The 16,409-nt window shown below is 48.9% G+C and overlaps 1 protein-coding gene across 2 annotated transcripts in view; it reads left to right on the forward strand.

Moving 5' to 3' along the window:
- The first annotated feature begins 14,849 nt into the window (after positions 1-14,849).
- USP42 (ubiquitin specific peptidase 42) overlaps positions 14,850-16,409 on the forward strand; it is a 49,126-nt gene continuing 47,566 nt past the window's right edge. Inside the window, exon 1 of one of the 2 annotated variants that reach the window (XM_073543081.1) lies at positions 14,850-14,872. The gene's annotated coding sequence lies outside the window, so the exon portion shown is untranslated. Of the gene's footprint in view, positions 14,873-15,029; positions 15,186-16,409 lie in introns of those variants that run through there. The other variant, XM_073543080.1, reaches the window with a different exon arrangement.

Below are 16,409 nucleotides of genomic sequence, written 5' to 3' on the forward strand. Positions count from 1 at the left end.
TGGCTTTCAGTATCCTCTTTACTCTGATGACACACAGATCTACATCTCTGGACCAGATATCACCTCCCTACTAAACAGAATCCCTCAATGTCTGTCTGCTATTTCATCCTTCTCCTCTAGATTTCTGAAACTCAACATAGACAAAACAGAATTCATCATCTTTCCCCCATCTCACGTGACCCCCCCTACGAACCTATCAATTACAGTAAATGACTGCCCACTCTCCCCATTCCCACAAGCTCGCTGTCTCGGAGTAATCCTTGACGCTGATCTCTCCTTCAAACCATATATCCAAGCCCTTTCCACTTCCTGCCGACTTCAACTCAAAAATATTTCACGAATCCGTTCATTCCTCACCCAAGAATCTGCAAAAACCCTAGTCCATGCCCTCATCATCTCTCGCCTTGACTACTGCAACCTCGTGCTCTGTGGCCTCCCCTCAAACACTCTCGCACCCCTCCAATCTATTCTAAACTCTGCTACCCGACTAATCCACCTGTCCCCCCGCTATTCCCCAGCTTCTCCCCTCTGTCAATCCCTTCACTGGCTCTCAATTGCCCAGAGACTCCATTACAAAACCCTAACCATGACATACAAAGCCATCCACAACCTGTCTCCTCCATACATCTGTGACCTCGTCTCCCGGTACTTTCCCGCACGCAACCTCCGATCCTCACAAGATCTCCTTCTCTACTCCCTTCTTATCTCCTCTTCCCACAATCGCATACAAGATTTCTCTCGCGCATCACCCCTACTCTGGAACTCTCTATCACAACATATCAGACTCTCACCTACCATCGAAACCTTCAAAAAGAGCCTGAAGACCCACTTCTTCCGATAAGCCTATAACCTGCAGTAACCACCGATCGACCAAACCGCTGCACGACCAGCTCTACCCTCGCCTACTGTATTATCACCCATCCCTTGAAGATTGTGAGACCTCGCGGGCAGGGTCCTCTCTCCTCCTGTACCAGTTATGACTTGTATTGTTTAAGATTATTGTACTTGTTTTTATGTATACCCCTCCTTACATGTAAAGCGCCATGGAATAAATGGCGCTATAACAATGAATAATAATAATTTGATTGTGGAGCAGATCACTGTACTCTGCGGATTTTATTGTGGCTCAGATCACTGTACTCTGGACTTGATTGTGGCGCAGATCACTACTCTGTAGATTTGATTGTGGAGCAGATCACTGTACTCTGTAGATTTGATTGTGGCGCAGATCACTGTACTCTGCGGATTTGATTGTGACGCAGATCACTGTACTCTGCGGATTTGATTATGGCACAGATCACTGTACTCTAGATTTGATTGTGGCGCAGATCACTGTACTCTGTGGATTTGATTGTGGAGCAGATCACTGTACTCTGCGGATTTGATTGTGGCTCAGATCACTGTACTATGGACTTGATTGTGGCGCAGATCACTGTACTCTGTAGATTTGATTGTGGGGCAGATCACTGTACTCTGTGGATTTGATTGTGGCGCAGATCACTGTACTCTGCGGATTTGATTGTGGCGCAGATCACTGTACTCTGCAGATTTGATTGTGGCACAGATCACTGTACTCTGGATTTGATTGTGGGGCAGATCACTGTACTCTGTGGATTTGATGGTGGCGCATATCACTGTACTGTGTGGATTTGATGGTGGTGCAGATCACTGTACTCTGCGGATTTGATGGTGGCGCAGATCACTGCACTCTGTGGATTTGATGGTGGCGCAGATCACTGTACTCTGTGGATTTGATTGTGGCGCAGATCACTGTACTCTGGATTTGATTATGGGGCAGATCACTGTACTCTGTGGATTTTATTGTGGTGCAGAACACTGCACTCTGTGGATTTGATTGTGGCGCAGATCACTGTACTCTGCGGATTTGATTGTGGCGCATGATTGTGGGGCAGATCACTGTACTCTGCGGATTTGATTGCGGCGCAGATCACTACTCAAGATTTGATTGGCGCAGATCACTGTACTCTGCGGATTTGATTGTGGCACAGATCACTGCACTCTGCGGATTTGATTGTGGCGCAAATCACTGTACTCTGCGGATTTGATCGTGGCGCAAATCACTATACTCTAGATTTGATTGGCACAGATCAATGTACTCTGGATTTGATTGTGGCGCAGATCACTGTACTCTAGATTTGATTGTGGCGCAGATCACTGTACTCTGTGGATTTGATTGTGGCTCAGATCACTGTACTCTGGACTTGATTGTGGCGCAGATCACTGTACTCTGTAGATTTGATTGTGGCTCAGATCAATGTACTCTGGATTTGATTGTGGCGCAGATCACTGTACTCTAGATTTGATTGTGGCGCAGATCACTGTACTCTGCGGATTTGATTGTGGCTCAGATCACTGTACTCTGGACTTGATTGTGGCGCAGATCACTGTACTCTGTAGATTTGATTGTGGCGCAGATCACTGTACTCTGTAGATTTGATTGTGGAGCAGATCACTGTACTCTGTGGATTTGATTGTGGCGCAGATTACTGTACTCTGCGGATTTGATTGTGGCGCAGATCACTGTACTCTGCAGATTTGATTGTGATGCAGATCACTGTACTCTAGATTTGATTGTGGGGCAGATCACTGTACTCTGTGGATTTGATTGTGGAGCAGATCACTGTACTCTGTGGATTTGATTGTGGAGCAGATCACTGTACTCTGTGGATTTGATTGTGGAGCAGATCACTATACTCTGGATTTGATTGTGGGGCATATCACTGTACTCTGTGGATTTGATGGTGGCGCATATCACTGTACTGTGCGGATTTGATGGTGGTGCAGATCACTGTACTCTGCGGATTTGATGGTGGCGCAGATCACTGTACTCTTTGGATTTGATGGTGGCGCAGATCACTGCACTCTGCGGATTTGATGGTGGCGCAGATCACTGTACTCTGTGGATTTGATTGTGGTGCAGATCACTGTACTCTGCGGATTTGATGGTGGGGCAGATCACTGCACTCTGCGGATGTGATGGTGGCGCAGATCACTGTACTGTGCGGATTTGATGGTGGCGCAGATCACTGTACTCTTTGGATTTGATGGTGGCGCAGATCACTGCACTCTGCGGATTTGATGGTGGCGCAGATCACTGTACTCTAGGGATTTGATGGTGGCGCAGATCACAGTACTCTGCGGATTTGATTGTGGTGCAGATCACTGTACTCTGCGGATTTGATTGTGGCGCATGATTGTGGGGCAGATCACTGTACTCTGCGGATTCGATTGCGGCGCAGATCACTACTCAAGATTTGATTGGCGCAGATCACTGTACTCTGCGGATTTGATTGTGGCACAGATCACTGCACTCTGCGGATTTGATTGTGGCGCAAATCACTGTACTCTGCGGATTTGATCGTGGCGCAAATCACTATACTCTAGATTTGATTGGCACAGATCAATGTACTCTGGATTTGATTGTGGCGCAGATCACTGTACTCTAGATTTGATTGTGGCGCAGATCACTGTACTCTGTGGATTTGATTGTGGCTCAGATCACTGTACTCTGGACTTGATTGTGGCGCAGATCACTGTACTCTGTAGATTTGATTGTGGCTCAGATCAATGTACTCTGGATTTGATTGTGGCGCAGATCACTGTACTCTAGATTTGATTGTGGCGCAGATCACTGTACTCTGCGGATTTGATTGTGGCTCAGATCACTGTACTCTGGACTTGATTGTGGCGCAGATCACTGTACTCTGTAGATTTGATTGTGGCGCAGATCACTGTACTCTGCGGATTTGATTGTGGCGCAGATCACTGTACTCTGCAGATTTGATTGTGATGCAGATCACTGTACTCTAGATTTGATTGTGGGGCAGATCACTGTACTCTGTGGATTTGATTGTGGAGCAGATCACTGTACTCTGTGGATTTGATTGTGGAGCAGATCACTGTACTCTGTGGATTTGATTGTGGAGCAGATCACTATACTCTGGATTTGATTGTGGGGCATATCACTGTACTCTGTGGATTTGATGGTGGCGCATATCACTGTACTGTGCGGATTTGATGGTGGTGCAGATCACTGTACTCTGCGGATTTGATGGTGGCGCAGATCACTGTACTCTTTGGATTTGATGGTGGCGCAGATCACTGCACTCTGCGGATTTGATGGTGGCGCAGATCACTGTACTCTGTGGATTTGATTGTGGTGCAGATCACTGTACTCTGCGGATTTGATGGTGGGGCAGATCACTGCACTCTGCGGATGTGATGGTGGCGCAGATCACTACTGTGCGGATTTGATGGTGGCGCAGATCACTGTACTCTTTGGATTTGATGGTGGCGCAGATCACTGCACTCTGCGGATTTGATGGTGGCGCAGATCACTGTACTCTAGGGATTTGATGGTGGCGCAGATCACAGTACTCTGCGGATTTGATTGTGGTGCAGATCACTGTACTCTGCGGATTTGATGGTGGCGCAGATCACTGCACTCTGCGGATTTGATGGTGGCGCAGATCACTACTCTGCGGATTTGATGGTGGCGCAGATCACTGCACTCTGCGGATTTGATGGTGGCGCAGATCACTGCACTCTGCGGATTTGATGGTGGCGCAGATCACTGCACTCTGCGGATTTGATGGTGGCGCAGATCACTGCACTCTGCGGATTTGATGGTGGCGCAGATCACTGCACTCTGCGGATTTGATGGTGGCGCAGATCACTACACTCTGCGGATTTGATGGTGGCGCAGATCACTGTACTCTGCGGATTTGATGTTGGTGCAGATCACTGTAGTCTGCGGATTTGATGGTGGCGCAGATCACTGTACTCTGCGGATTTGATGGTGGCGCAGATCACTGTACTCTGCGGATTTGATGATGGCGCAGATCACTGCACTCTGCGGATTTGATGGTGGCGCAGAGCACTGCACTCTGTGGATTTGATGGTGGTGCAGATCAGGGCTGTGGAGTCGGTAAGCCACAGTTGCGACTCCGACTCCTGGATTTTATCAGGCACCGACTCCGGCTCCTTCATAAATGGCCAATTCATAACAACAAATTTACTGTTGTAAAATATTAAACATCGTGCTTATTCAGTTTCTCACCATCATATAAGTAATAAGACCACTTAGAGCAAAAACTACATTTATTAGAATACAATTAGAATATAGCAAATAACTTTTATAAACTTTTATAAACTGTAAGTAAATATGCAATAAACACTTTTATGCAGTTAATAAGAAGAAATCTATAAATTTGTCCTCAGAAAAAGTATTGCCTCTGTCAGATCCTCCGTCATGGATGCCCTCAAATCTGATCTAATTATTTTGAGAGCAGAGAACAACCTCTCTACACTAACTTGTGTTGGTGGCAAAGCAGTAACCACTCGGGCAACATCTCTGACAATGTCAGGATACAGAGGAATCGCTTGTTGCACTGTTATTTTTGATGAACGGTCAAATTTCTCAATTTCTTTTAGTGCACATGAAAAATTCTGCTGAAATGTACTGGCTGTGTTCCTTGATGGGGATGACTCTTCTTCTATGCGGGAACGCTTTGCACGGTCCTTGTGATCCAAATATTTTTCAAAATTAAATTCTTCATCAGTTGATGATGAGGGTGAAGATGTGGCAGGACGACCAAATTCTTCTTGTTCCTCCTGACTGTTCGGCAACCCTTTCATCCTTACTGCTATTTCAAACAGAGCTTCTTTTCCTTTACTTAGCTGTTGATCATCTAGAAGAATCCGATGCATTGGGTCTACATAAACAGCTGCCAAAAGAATGTTATTTTGTAATAGTAGCTCCTCTCTCCGTTTCATTGATGTAGCAATGCCACTTGCAATTAACCCTCCTCTTTGGGACAGGCGAAACATCAGGTTCTTCCACTCCTTTAAGAAAATACCTGGAGTTAAGTCCTCTGCTTGTAATTTTTTAGTCGCTGTAAATGGGTGCTCTAGCAATTTTTCCAGCTCAGTCACCTGATTCCACGGACTTTCATTTAGCGTCAGTTGAGGGTTAGCCATGTCTACAAGAAAGGTTTTCAGTTCAACCAAGCGCTGAATCATTAAGTAAGTACTGCCCCATCGTGTGGCTTGATCAATAATTGCCCCTTTTCCAGCACGTCTCTTCAAAATTGAGTCAACTTTAGGGGTTCTGGCAACAGTAGCCAATTTTCTCACCTTGCCAATCAGTGCAGCAGCATGTCCTTCTTGCAGACTGTCTCTTATAGCCAGCTGTAGCGTATGCACAACACAGCGCATGTGATGTATGAAAGAACATATTGACACAGTTTCAACAAGATCATCTAAACTATCATGTTGCTGTTCATCTGAAGCAACTTCAGTTTGCTCCTCAGTTACAATACTGTGTTCCTCTATTTCAAACATTTCTGTGTCTGTGGACCCAGAATGTTCTTCTAGCTGCTGGTCACCATCATTACTCTCATTCATCAGCTTAATAGTACTTATCATATTTGAAGCATTGTCAGTTACGACAGAAAGAACTTGCTCTTTTTTAAGTTCATAGTCTTGCAGAACCTTTTCCACCAAGACCTGGAGAAACTCACTGGTGTGATGAGCTTTGGTGTCTTTTACTGCCAATGTCTTGGTAACTATTTCATTTTTGTCACAAACAAATCGGACATTGATGGCAAAATAGTTCACTCTGTGACGTGTGCAGGCATCCATTTTAAGAAACAGAAAGCGTCCCTTGAGAGTTTTTTTAAGTTCTTCCTTTTGTTTAAAAGCTTCTTCGATTACTAATTTTCTAATACTCTCTCTCTCCAGAGAAACACCAAGCTTGTGGGCCATTTCCCCATTCAGACACATAAAAGCTGGTTGTGAAAATAATGAAATAGGCACACTATCCTTTACAACAAGCTCTATGATCTGTTTTTTAAATGTATCTACTGTCATTGTCACAGTAACTTTGTCACTGACAAAATATCTTGCAACTGATGGCTGCAAAGTTCTCTGCTCCTTTGTTTGGCTGGAAGAGCTGGGCACTGGTTCATTGGTTTGGATGCAGTCTTTCTCATCCACTGCTTTCAGTACTTCTGGATGAAAGCGCTGTAAATGTCTCTTTAGATTAGAAGCTCTAGTAGGAGCATTTTTATCTTTGCCTGAATATGCACTCATCTTGGCTTCACAGCATTTGTTTTCGTCTGGTTCATTTGTCATACACTGACAGACATAATGTTTTCTATCTTGAGTGATGGTGAAATGTTCAAATACAGCTGATTTAATGTGATGCTTCTTTGACATTCTCAGGTTTTTAATTCTGCATTCACAATCCAAATGACAATTGTTTTTCCTAAAAACAATTGTACAAAATTATTGCCAGGTCGTACAACTGATATAGTGCTCAGTAATACTGTTATTATTCCTCATGTACTCACAGTTAACTGATGCAAAGTTTGTTGAAAGGATAATACTTCTTACAGTCTTCCTCTTCTGAGTAGCAGGCAGCTGTGAGATGCTTGGAAGACGCACACCTAGTATGATCTAGTCTAGAGGAGGAGCTTTACTACTAAGAATTTGCAACACATTTTCACTTTCAGTTTCATACATTGTAAGTAGGGGGGGTTGGGGCAGCATGAGGTTAACCAAGTATAAGATTAGATAAGGGCAGTGGAGAACAGTGACACACAAGAAGTAAGAAATGTCTCTATCTCCAGCAGAACTGCTTATCACTGTTGTTCATAGTTTGATAGAACATATATAATTGAGTAACATTTATAAAATTCATATGAAAGTTCAATTATGAAATATTAATACATTTTTTTTAAAGCTGGAGTCGGTACATTTCTACTGACTCCGACTCCAACCAAAACTAACTCCGACTCCACGACTCCGACTCCACAGCCCTGGTGCAGATCACTGCACTCTGCAGATTTGATGGTGGCGCAGATCACTGTACTCTGCGGATTTGATGGTGGCGCAGATCACTGCACTCTGCAAATTTGATGGTGGCGCAGATCACTGCACTCTGCGGATTTGATGGTGGCGCAGATCACTGCACTCTGCGGATTTGATGGTGGAGCAGATCACTGCACTCTGCAGATTTGATGGTGGCGCAGATCACTACACTCTGCGGATTTGATGGTGGCGCAGATCACTGTACTCTGCGGATTTGATGGTGGCGCAGATCACTGTACTCTGCAGATTTGATGGTGGCGCAGATCACTGCACTCTGCGGATTTGATGGTGGCGCAGATCACTGCACTCTGCGGATTTGATGGTGGCGCAGATCACTGCACTCTGCAAATTTGATGGTGGCGCAGATCACTGAACTCTGCGGATTTGATGGTGGCGCAGATCACTGCACTCTGCAGATTTGATGGTGGCGCAGATCACTGCACTCTGCGGATTTGATGGTGGCGCAGATCACTGCACTCTGCGGATTTGATGGTGGCGCAGATCACTGCACTCTGCGGATTTGATGGTGGCGCAGATCACTGCACTCTGCTGATTTGATGGTGGCGCAGATCACTGTACTCTGCGGATTTGATGGTGGCGCAGATCACTGTACTCTGCGGATTTGATGGTGGCGCAGATCACTGTACTCTGCGGATTTGATGGTGGCGCAGATCACTACACTCTGCGGATTTGATGGTGGCGCAGAGCACTGTACTCTGCGGATTTGATGGTGGCGCAGATCACTACAGTCTGCGGATTTGATGGTGTCGCAGATCACTGCACTCTGCGGATTTGATGGTGGCGCAGATCACTGCACTCTGCGGATTTGATGGTGGCGCAGATCACTGCACTCTGCTGATTTGATGGTGGCGCAGATCACTGTACTCTGCGGATTTCACTACACTCTGCGGATTTGATGGTGGTGCAGAGCACTGTACTCTGCGGATTTGATGGTGGCGCAGATCACTACAGTCTGCGGATTTGATGGTGGCGCAGATCACTGCACTCTGCGGATTTGATGGTGGCGCAGATCACTGCACTCTGCGGATTTGATGGTGGCGCAGATCACTGTACTCTGCGGGATTTGATGGTGGCGCAGATCACTACAGTCTGCGGATTTGATGGTGGCGCAGATCACTGTACTCTGCGGATTTGATGGTGGCGCAGATCACTGTACTCTGCGGATTTGATGGTGGCGCAGATCACTACACTCTGCGGATTTGATGGTGGCGCAGATCACTGCACTCTGCGGATTTGATGGTGGCGCAGATCACTGCACTCTGCGGATTTCACTACACTCGGCGGATTTGATGGTGGCGCAGATCACTGTACTCTGCGGATTTGATGGTGGCGCAGATCACTGTACTCTGCGGGATTTGATGGTGGCGCAGATCACTACACTCTGCGGATTTGATGGTGGCGCAGATCACTGCACTCTGCGGATTTGATGGTGGCGCAGAGCACTGCACTCTGCGGATTTGATGGTGGCGCAGATCACTCTACTCTGCGGATTTGATGGTGGTGCAGATCACTGTACTCTGCGGATTTGATGGTGGTGCAGATCACTGTACTCTGCGGATTTGATGGTGGCGCAGATCACTGTACTCTGCGGGATTTGATGGTGGCGCAGATCACTACAGTCTGCGGATTTGATGGTGGCGCAGATCACTGCACTCTGCGGATTTGATGGTGGCGCAGATCACTGCACTCTGCAGATTTGATGGTGGCGCAGATCACTACACTCTGCGGATTTGATGGTGGCGCAGATCGCTGCACTCTGCGGATTTCACTACACTCTGCGGATTTGATGGTGGTGCAGAGCACTGTACTCTGCGGATTTGATGGTGGCGCAGATCACTACAGTCTGCGGATTTGATGGTGGTGCAGATCACTGCACTCTGCGGATTTGATGGTGGCGCAGATCACTGCACTCTGCGGATTTGATGGTGGCGCAGATCACTGCACTCTGCGGATTTGATGGTGGCGCAGATCACTGTACTCTGCGGATTTGATGGTGGCGCAGATCACTGTACTCTGCGGATTTGATGGTGGCGCAGATCACTGTACTCTGCGGATTTGATGGTGGCGCAGATCACTGTACTCTGCGGATTTGATGGTGGCGCAGATCACTACACTCTGCGGATTTGATGGTGGCGCAGATCACTGTACTCTGCGGATTTGATGGTGGCGCAGATCACTGCACTCTGCGGATTTGATGGTGGCGCAGATCACTGTACTCTGCGGATTTGATGGTGGCGCAGATCACTGCACTCTGCGGATTTGATGGTGGCGCAGATCACTGCACTCTGCGGATTTGATGGTGGCGCAGATCACTGCACTCTGCGGATTTGATGGTGGCGCAGATCACTGCACTCTGCGGATTTGATGGTGGCGCAGATCACTGCACTCTGCGGATTTGATGGTGGCGCAGATCACTGCACTCTGCGGATTTGATGGTGGCGCAGATCACTGCACTCTGCGGATTTGATGGTGGCGCAGATCACTGCACTCTGCGGATTTGATGGTGGCGCAGATCACTGCACTCTGCGGATTTGATGGTGGCGCAGATCACTGTACTCTGTGGATTTGATGGTGGCGCAGATCACTGTACTCTGCAGATTTGATGGTGGTGCAGATCACTGCACTCTGCGGATTTGATGGTGGCGCAGATCACTGTACTCTGCGGATTTGATGGTGGCGCAGATCACTGTACTCTGCGGATTTGATGGTGGCGCAGATCACTGCACTCTGCGGATTTGATGGTGGTGCAGATCACTGTACTCTGCGGATTTGATGGTGGTGCAGATCACTGTACTCTGCGGATTTGATGGTGGCGCAGATCACTGTACTCTGCGGGATTTGATGGTGGCGCAGATCACTACAGTCTGCGGATTTGATGGTGGCGCAGATCACTGCACTCTGCGGATTTGATGGTGGCGCAGATCACTGCACTCTGCAGATTTGATGGTGGCGCAGATCACTACACTCTGCGGATTTGATGGTGGCGCAGATCGCTGCACTCTGCGGATTTCACTACACTCTGCGGATTTGATGGTGGTGCAGAGCACTGTACTCTGCGGATTTGATGGTGGCGCAGATCACTACAGTCTGCGGATTTGATGGTGGCGCAGATCACTGCACTCTGCGGATTTGATGGTGGCGCAGATCACTGCACTCTGCGGATTTGATGGTGGCGCAGATCACTGCACTCTGCGGATTTGATGGTGGCGCAGATCACTGTACTCTGCGGATTTGATGGTGGCGCAGATCACTGTACTCTGCGGATTTGATGGTGGTGCAGATCACTGTACTCTGCGGATTTGATGGTGGCGCAGATCACTACACTCTGCGGATTTGATGGTGGCGCAGATCACTGTACTCTGCGGATTTGATGGTGGCGCAGATTACTGCACTCTGCGGATTTGATGGTGGCGCAGATCACTGTACTCTGCGGATTTGATGGTGGCGCAGATCACTGCACTCTGCGGATTTGATGGTGGTGCAGATCACTGCACTCTGCGGATTTGATGGTGGCGCAGATCACTGCACTCTGCGGATTTGATGGTGGCGCAGATCACTGCACTCTGCGGATTTGATGGTGGCGCAGATCACTGCACTCTGCGGATTTGATGGTGGCGCAAATCACTGCACTCTGCGGATTTGATGGTGGCGCAGATCACTGCACTCTGCGGATTTGATGGTGGCGCAGATCACTGTACTCTGCGGATTTGATGGTGGCGCAGGTCACTGTACTCTGCGGATTTGATGGTGGCGCAGATCACTGTACTCTGCGGATTTGATGGTGGCGCAGATCACTACACTCTGCGGATTTGATGGTGGCGCAGATCACTGTACTCTGCGGATTTGATGGTGGCGCAGATCACTGCACTCTGCGGATTTGATGGTGGCGCAGATCACTGTACTCTGCGGATTTGATGGTGGCGCAGATCACTGCACTCTGCGGATTTGATGGTGGCGCAGATCACTGCACTCTGCGGATTTGATGGTGGCGCAGATCACTGCACTCTGCGGATTTGATGGTGGCGCAGATCACTGCACTCTGCGGATTTGATGGTGGCGCAGATCACTGCACTCTGCGGATTTGATGGTGGCGCAGATCACTGCACTCTGCGGATTTGATGGTGGCGCAGATCACTGCACTCTGCGGATTTGATGGTGGCGCAGATCACTGCACTCTGCGGATTTGATGGTGGCGCAGATCACTGCACTCTGCGGATTTGATGGTGGCGCAGATCACTGCACTCTGCAAATTTGATGGTGGCGCAGATCACTGAACTCTGCGGATTTGATGGTGGCGCAGATCACTGCACTCTGCAGATTTGATGGTGGCGCAGATCACTGCACTCTGCGGATTTGATGGTGGCGCAGATCACTGCACTCTGCGGATTTGATGGTGGCGCAGATCACTGCACTCTGCGGATTTGATGGTGGCGCAGATCACTGCACTCTGCGGATTTGATGGTGGCGCAGATCACTGCACTCTGCAGATTTGATGGTGGCGCAGATCACTACACTCTGCGGATTTGATGGTGGCGCAGATCACTGTACTCTGCGGATTTGATGATGGCGCAGATCACTGCACTCTGCGGATTTGATGGTGGCGCAGATCACTGCACTCTGCAGATTTGATGGTGGCGCAGATCACTGCACTCTGCGGATTTGATGGTGGCGCAGATCACTGCACTCTGCGGATTTGATGGTGGCGCAGATCACTGCACTCTGCGGATTTGATGGTGGCGCAGATCACTGCACTCTGCGGATTTGATGGTGGCGCAGATCACTGCACTCTGCGGATTTGATGGTGGCGCAGATCGCTGCACTCTGCGGATTTCATTACACTCTGCGGATTTGATGGTGGCGCAGATCACTGTACTCTGCGGATTTGATGGTGGCGCAGATCACTACTCTGCGGATTTGATGGTGGCGCAGATCACTGCACTCTGCGGATTTGATGGTGGCGCAGATCACTCCACTCTGCGGATTTGATGGTGGCGCAGATCACTGTACTCTGCGGATTTGATGGTGGCGCAGATCACTACACTCTGCGGATTTGATGGTGGCGCAGATCACTGCACTCTGCGGATTTGATGGTGGTGCAGATCACTGCACTCTGCGGATTTGATGGTGGCGCAGATCACTGCACTCTGCAGATTTGATGGTGGCGCAGATCACTGTACTCTGCGGATTTGATGGTGGTGCAGATCACTGCACTCTGCGGATTTGATGGTGGCGCAGATCACTGCACTCTGCGGATTTGATGGTGGCGCAGATCACTGTACTCTGCGGATTTGATGGTGGTGCAGATCACTGCACTCTGCGGATTTGATGGTGGCGCAGATCACTGTACTCTGCGGATTTGATGGTGGCGCAGATCACTGTACTCTGCGGATTTGATGGTGGCGCAGATCACTGTACTCTGCGGATTTGATGGTGGCGCAGATCACTACAGTCTGCGGATTTGATGGTGGCAGATCACTGTACTCTGCGGATTTGATGGTGGCGCAGATCACTACAGTCTGCGGATTTGATGGTGGCGCAGATCACTGCACTTTGCGGATTTGATGGTGGCGCAGATCACTGCACTCTGCGGATTTGATGGTGGCGCAGATCACTACAGTCTGCGGATTTGATGGTGGCGCAGATCACTGTACTCTGCGGATTTGATGGTGGCGCAGATCACTACAGTCTGCGGATTTGATGGTGGCGCAGATCACTGTACTCTGCGGATTTGATGGTGGCAGATCACTGTACTCTGCGGATTTGATGGTGGCGCAGATCACTACAGTCTGCGGATTTGATGGTGGCGCAGATCACTACAGTCTGCGGATTTGATGGTGGCAGATCACTGTACTCTGCGGATTTGATGGTGGCGCAGATCACTACAGTCTGCGGATTTGATGGTGGCGCAGATCACTGCACTCTGCGGATTTGATGGTGGCGCAGATCACTGCACTCTGCGGATTTGATGGTGGCGCAGATCACTGCACTCTGCGGATTTGATGGTGGCGCAGATCACTGCACTCTGCGGATTTGATGGTGGCGCAGATCACTACAGTCTGCGGATTTGATGGTGGCGCAGATCACTGTACTCTGCGGATTTGATGGTGGCGCAGATCACTACAGTCTGTGGATTTGATGGTGGCGCAGATCACTGTACTCTGCGGATTTGATGGTGGTGCAGATCACTGCACTCTGCGGATTTGATGGTGGCGCAGATCACTGTACTCTGCGGATTTGATGGTGGCGCAGATCACTGTACTCTGCGGATTTGATGGTGGTGCAGATCACTGCACTCTGCGGATTTGATGGTGGCGCAGATCACTGTACTCTGCGGATTTGATGGTGGTGCAGATCACTGCACTCTGCGGATTTGATGGTGGCGCAGATCACTACAGTCTGCGGATTTGATGGTGGCGCAGATCACTGTACTCTGCGGATTTGATGGTGGCGCAGATCACTACAGTCTGCGGATTTGATGGTGGCGCAGATCACTACAGTCTGCGGATTTGATGGTGGCGCAGATCAGTACAGTCTGCGGATTTGATGGTGGCGCAGATCACTACAGTCTGCGGATTTGATGGTGGCGCAGATCACTGTACTCTGCGGATTTGATGGTGGCGCAGATCACTGCACTCTGCGGATTTGATGGTGGCGCAGATCACTGTACTCTGCGGATTTGATGGTGGCGCAGATCACTACAGTCTGCGGATTTGATGGTGGCAGATCACTGTACTCTGCGGATTTGATGGTGGCAGATCACTGTACTCTGCGGATTTGATTGACTATTAATTATCCCTTAATTAGCAGATGCATAATTGAATTTTAAACAGTTCCATCAGACAATAAAGGGAGGTGCAGCAGACGGCACTCCACCCTGTGCCGGCCCGGACTGCGGCCTCTGTGCACACACATCCGGCTCTGCCGCATTCCCGGCTTCCCGCCCTCCCGCAGCTACAAGGTAAAGGGAAGGAAGTCACGTGGTTTTCTGACTACCTTGGACCGGCCTGGTTACATGACTATGACGTCACCCACAGCCCCTCCTCGGATAGGCGCCTTTTGTTTTTACACACGGGCACCTCTCATTGGCTCTCGGGACAGACCCTTCACCAAGGCCCCGCCCCCTTCCAGTATCCCGCCTCGTTTCCGTGGTTACCCGGATGTAGGCGGTGTGAGGAAACGTCATTGTTCGGACACTTCCCCCGGCAGATTGCGGCGGCTATGGAGGAGGCCGGGGACGGGCGGCGGGCTTAGGACGGTTACGCCAATCCCAGGTAACGTGGACGCAGTGTGAGGGGGCGGGGTGACCGGCGCGTACGTGACAGCGGGGCCTGAGGGCGGCGCGGGGCCCGGTCTCCATGGTGAGGCCTGCGCTGGTGCGTAGGCCGCCTGCTGCTCGGCCCATTGTGCCGGCTCCGCGCTGTCAGCGGCAGCGCCGTGTGACCGGGACACATGGGGAGGCGGGAAGAAGCGGCGGCTTCCTCCCAGTGCGGCTCCAGGAGGGGACTGGAGGCTGAGGGCGAGAAGACGCAGCATGGCTGCCGCTCCGTGTGTATGCGGCCGGATTCTAACGGGTCATTAACCCTTTCCTGCTGCAGGCTTTATTTTCCATTTTTTTCTCTCCCAAGATCTATAGCTGTCATTTGTCATTGATACCAGTTTTTCAAAAATATTAATATATAAATTTTTACGAAAAAATTGTGATCTTTTTCTAAGTTTTTTTTCCACCTTTTGCCTATTGAAATATATTTTTAATGAAAAAAATGTTTTTTTTTCTATTGAACTAATTTATTAAAATAATTGTCCTTTTTTTTTTTTTTCTTTTTTTTTTTTCCCCCGATTTTTTATATTTTTACAAATCTGTGGTGCCAAATATTTTTTTTCCGGAAGGAGAGGAGCTTAGATTTAATTTTTCCTTTATTTTTATTTTTTTAAATAAAGCGAAAATGGATGCAAATATTTTTATATCTAATTTTGCTCCGCTAGACATCTTTATCCTGCCGCCATATACTGTAAGGTCAGCGATGCGCTATATTGCGAGTTGTCGCTGCCTCCTCTTCAGCGTTTGACCGCTGCGGCCGATCAGCGGCTGTCACTAGAAAGAAAGCGGGAGCGGGGCTGACTGGTTGCTGAGGTCACCTGCCGACCAGAAGAGAGCGAGGAGCCAGCTGCCAGCAGGAGGGAGAGAGACGAGCAGCGGAGAATATGAAAATATTTTTTACTCGCTGATCTAGTGCCGTTAATTCCTAAACGCCTTACAGACATTATCATCGCTGTCCCCATTGGGGCTCACAATCTACATTCCCGATTATCATCGCTGTCCCCATTGGGGCTCACAATCTACATTCCCGATCGGTCGGTAGAATATACTCGCCTATTATTTATTCTTTTACTCCAATGAGTAAGAATGAAAGGAACGGGAAACCTCGTTAGGTGTAGTATGCTGCCATGTCAGGGCTTTGTTCACACCTGCCTCATATGTTCGGTTGCATGGGAAG

This window comes from Dendrobates tinctorius, unplaced genomic scaffold, assembly GCF_039654945.1.
Source record: "Dendrobates tinctorius isolate UK_male_01 unplaced genomic scaffold, ASM3965494v1 ptg000129l, whole genome shotgun sequence".
Classification (NCBI taxonomy): Eukaryota; Metazoa; Chordata; class Amphibia; order Anura; family Dendrobatidae; genus Dendrobates; species Dendrobates tinctorius.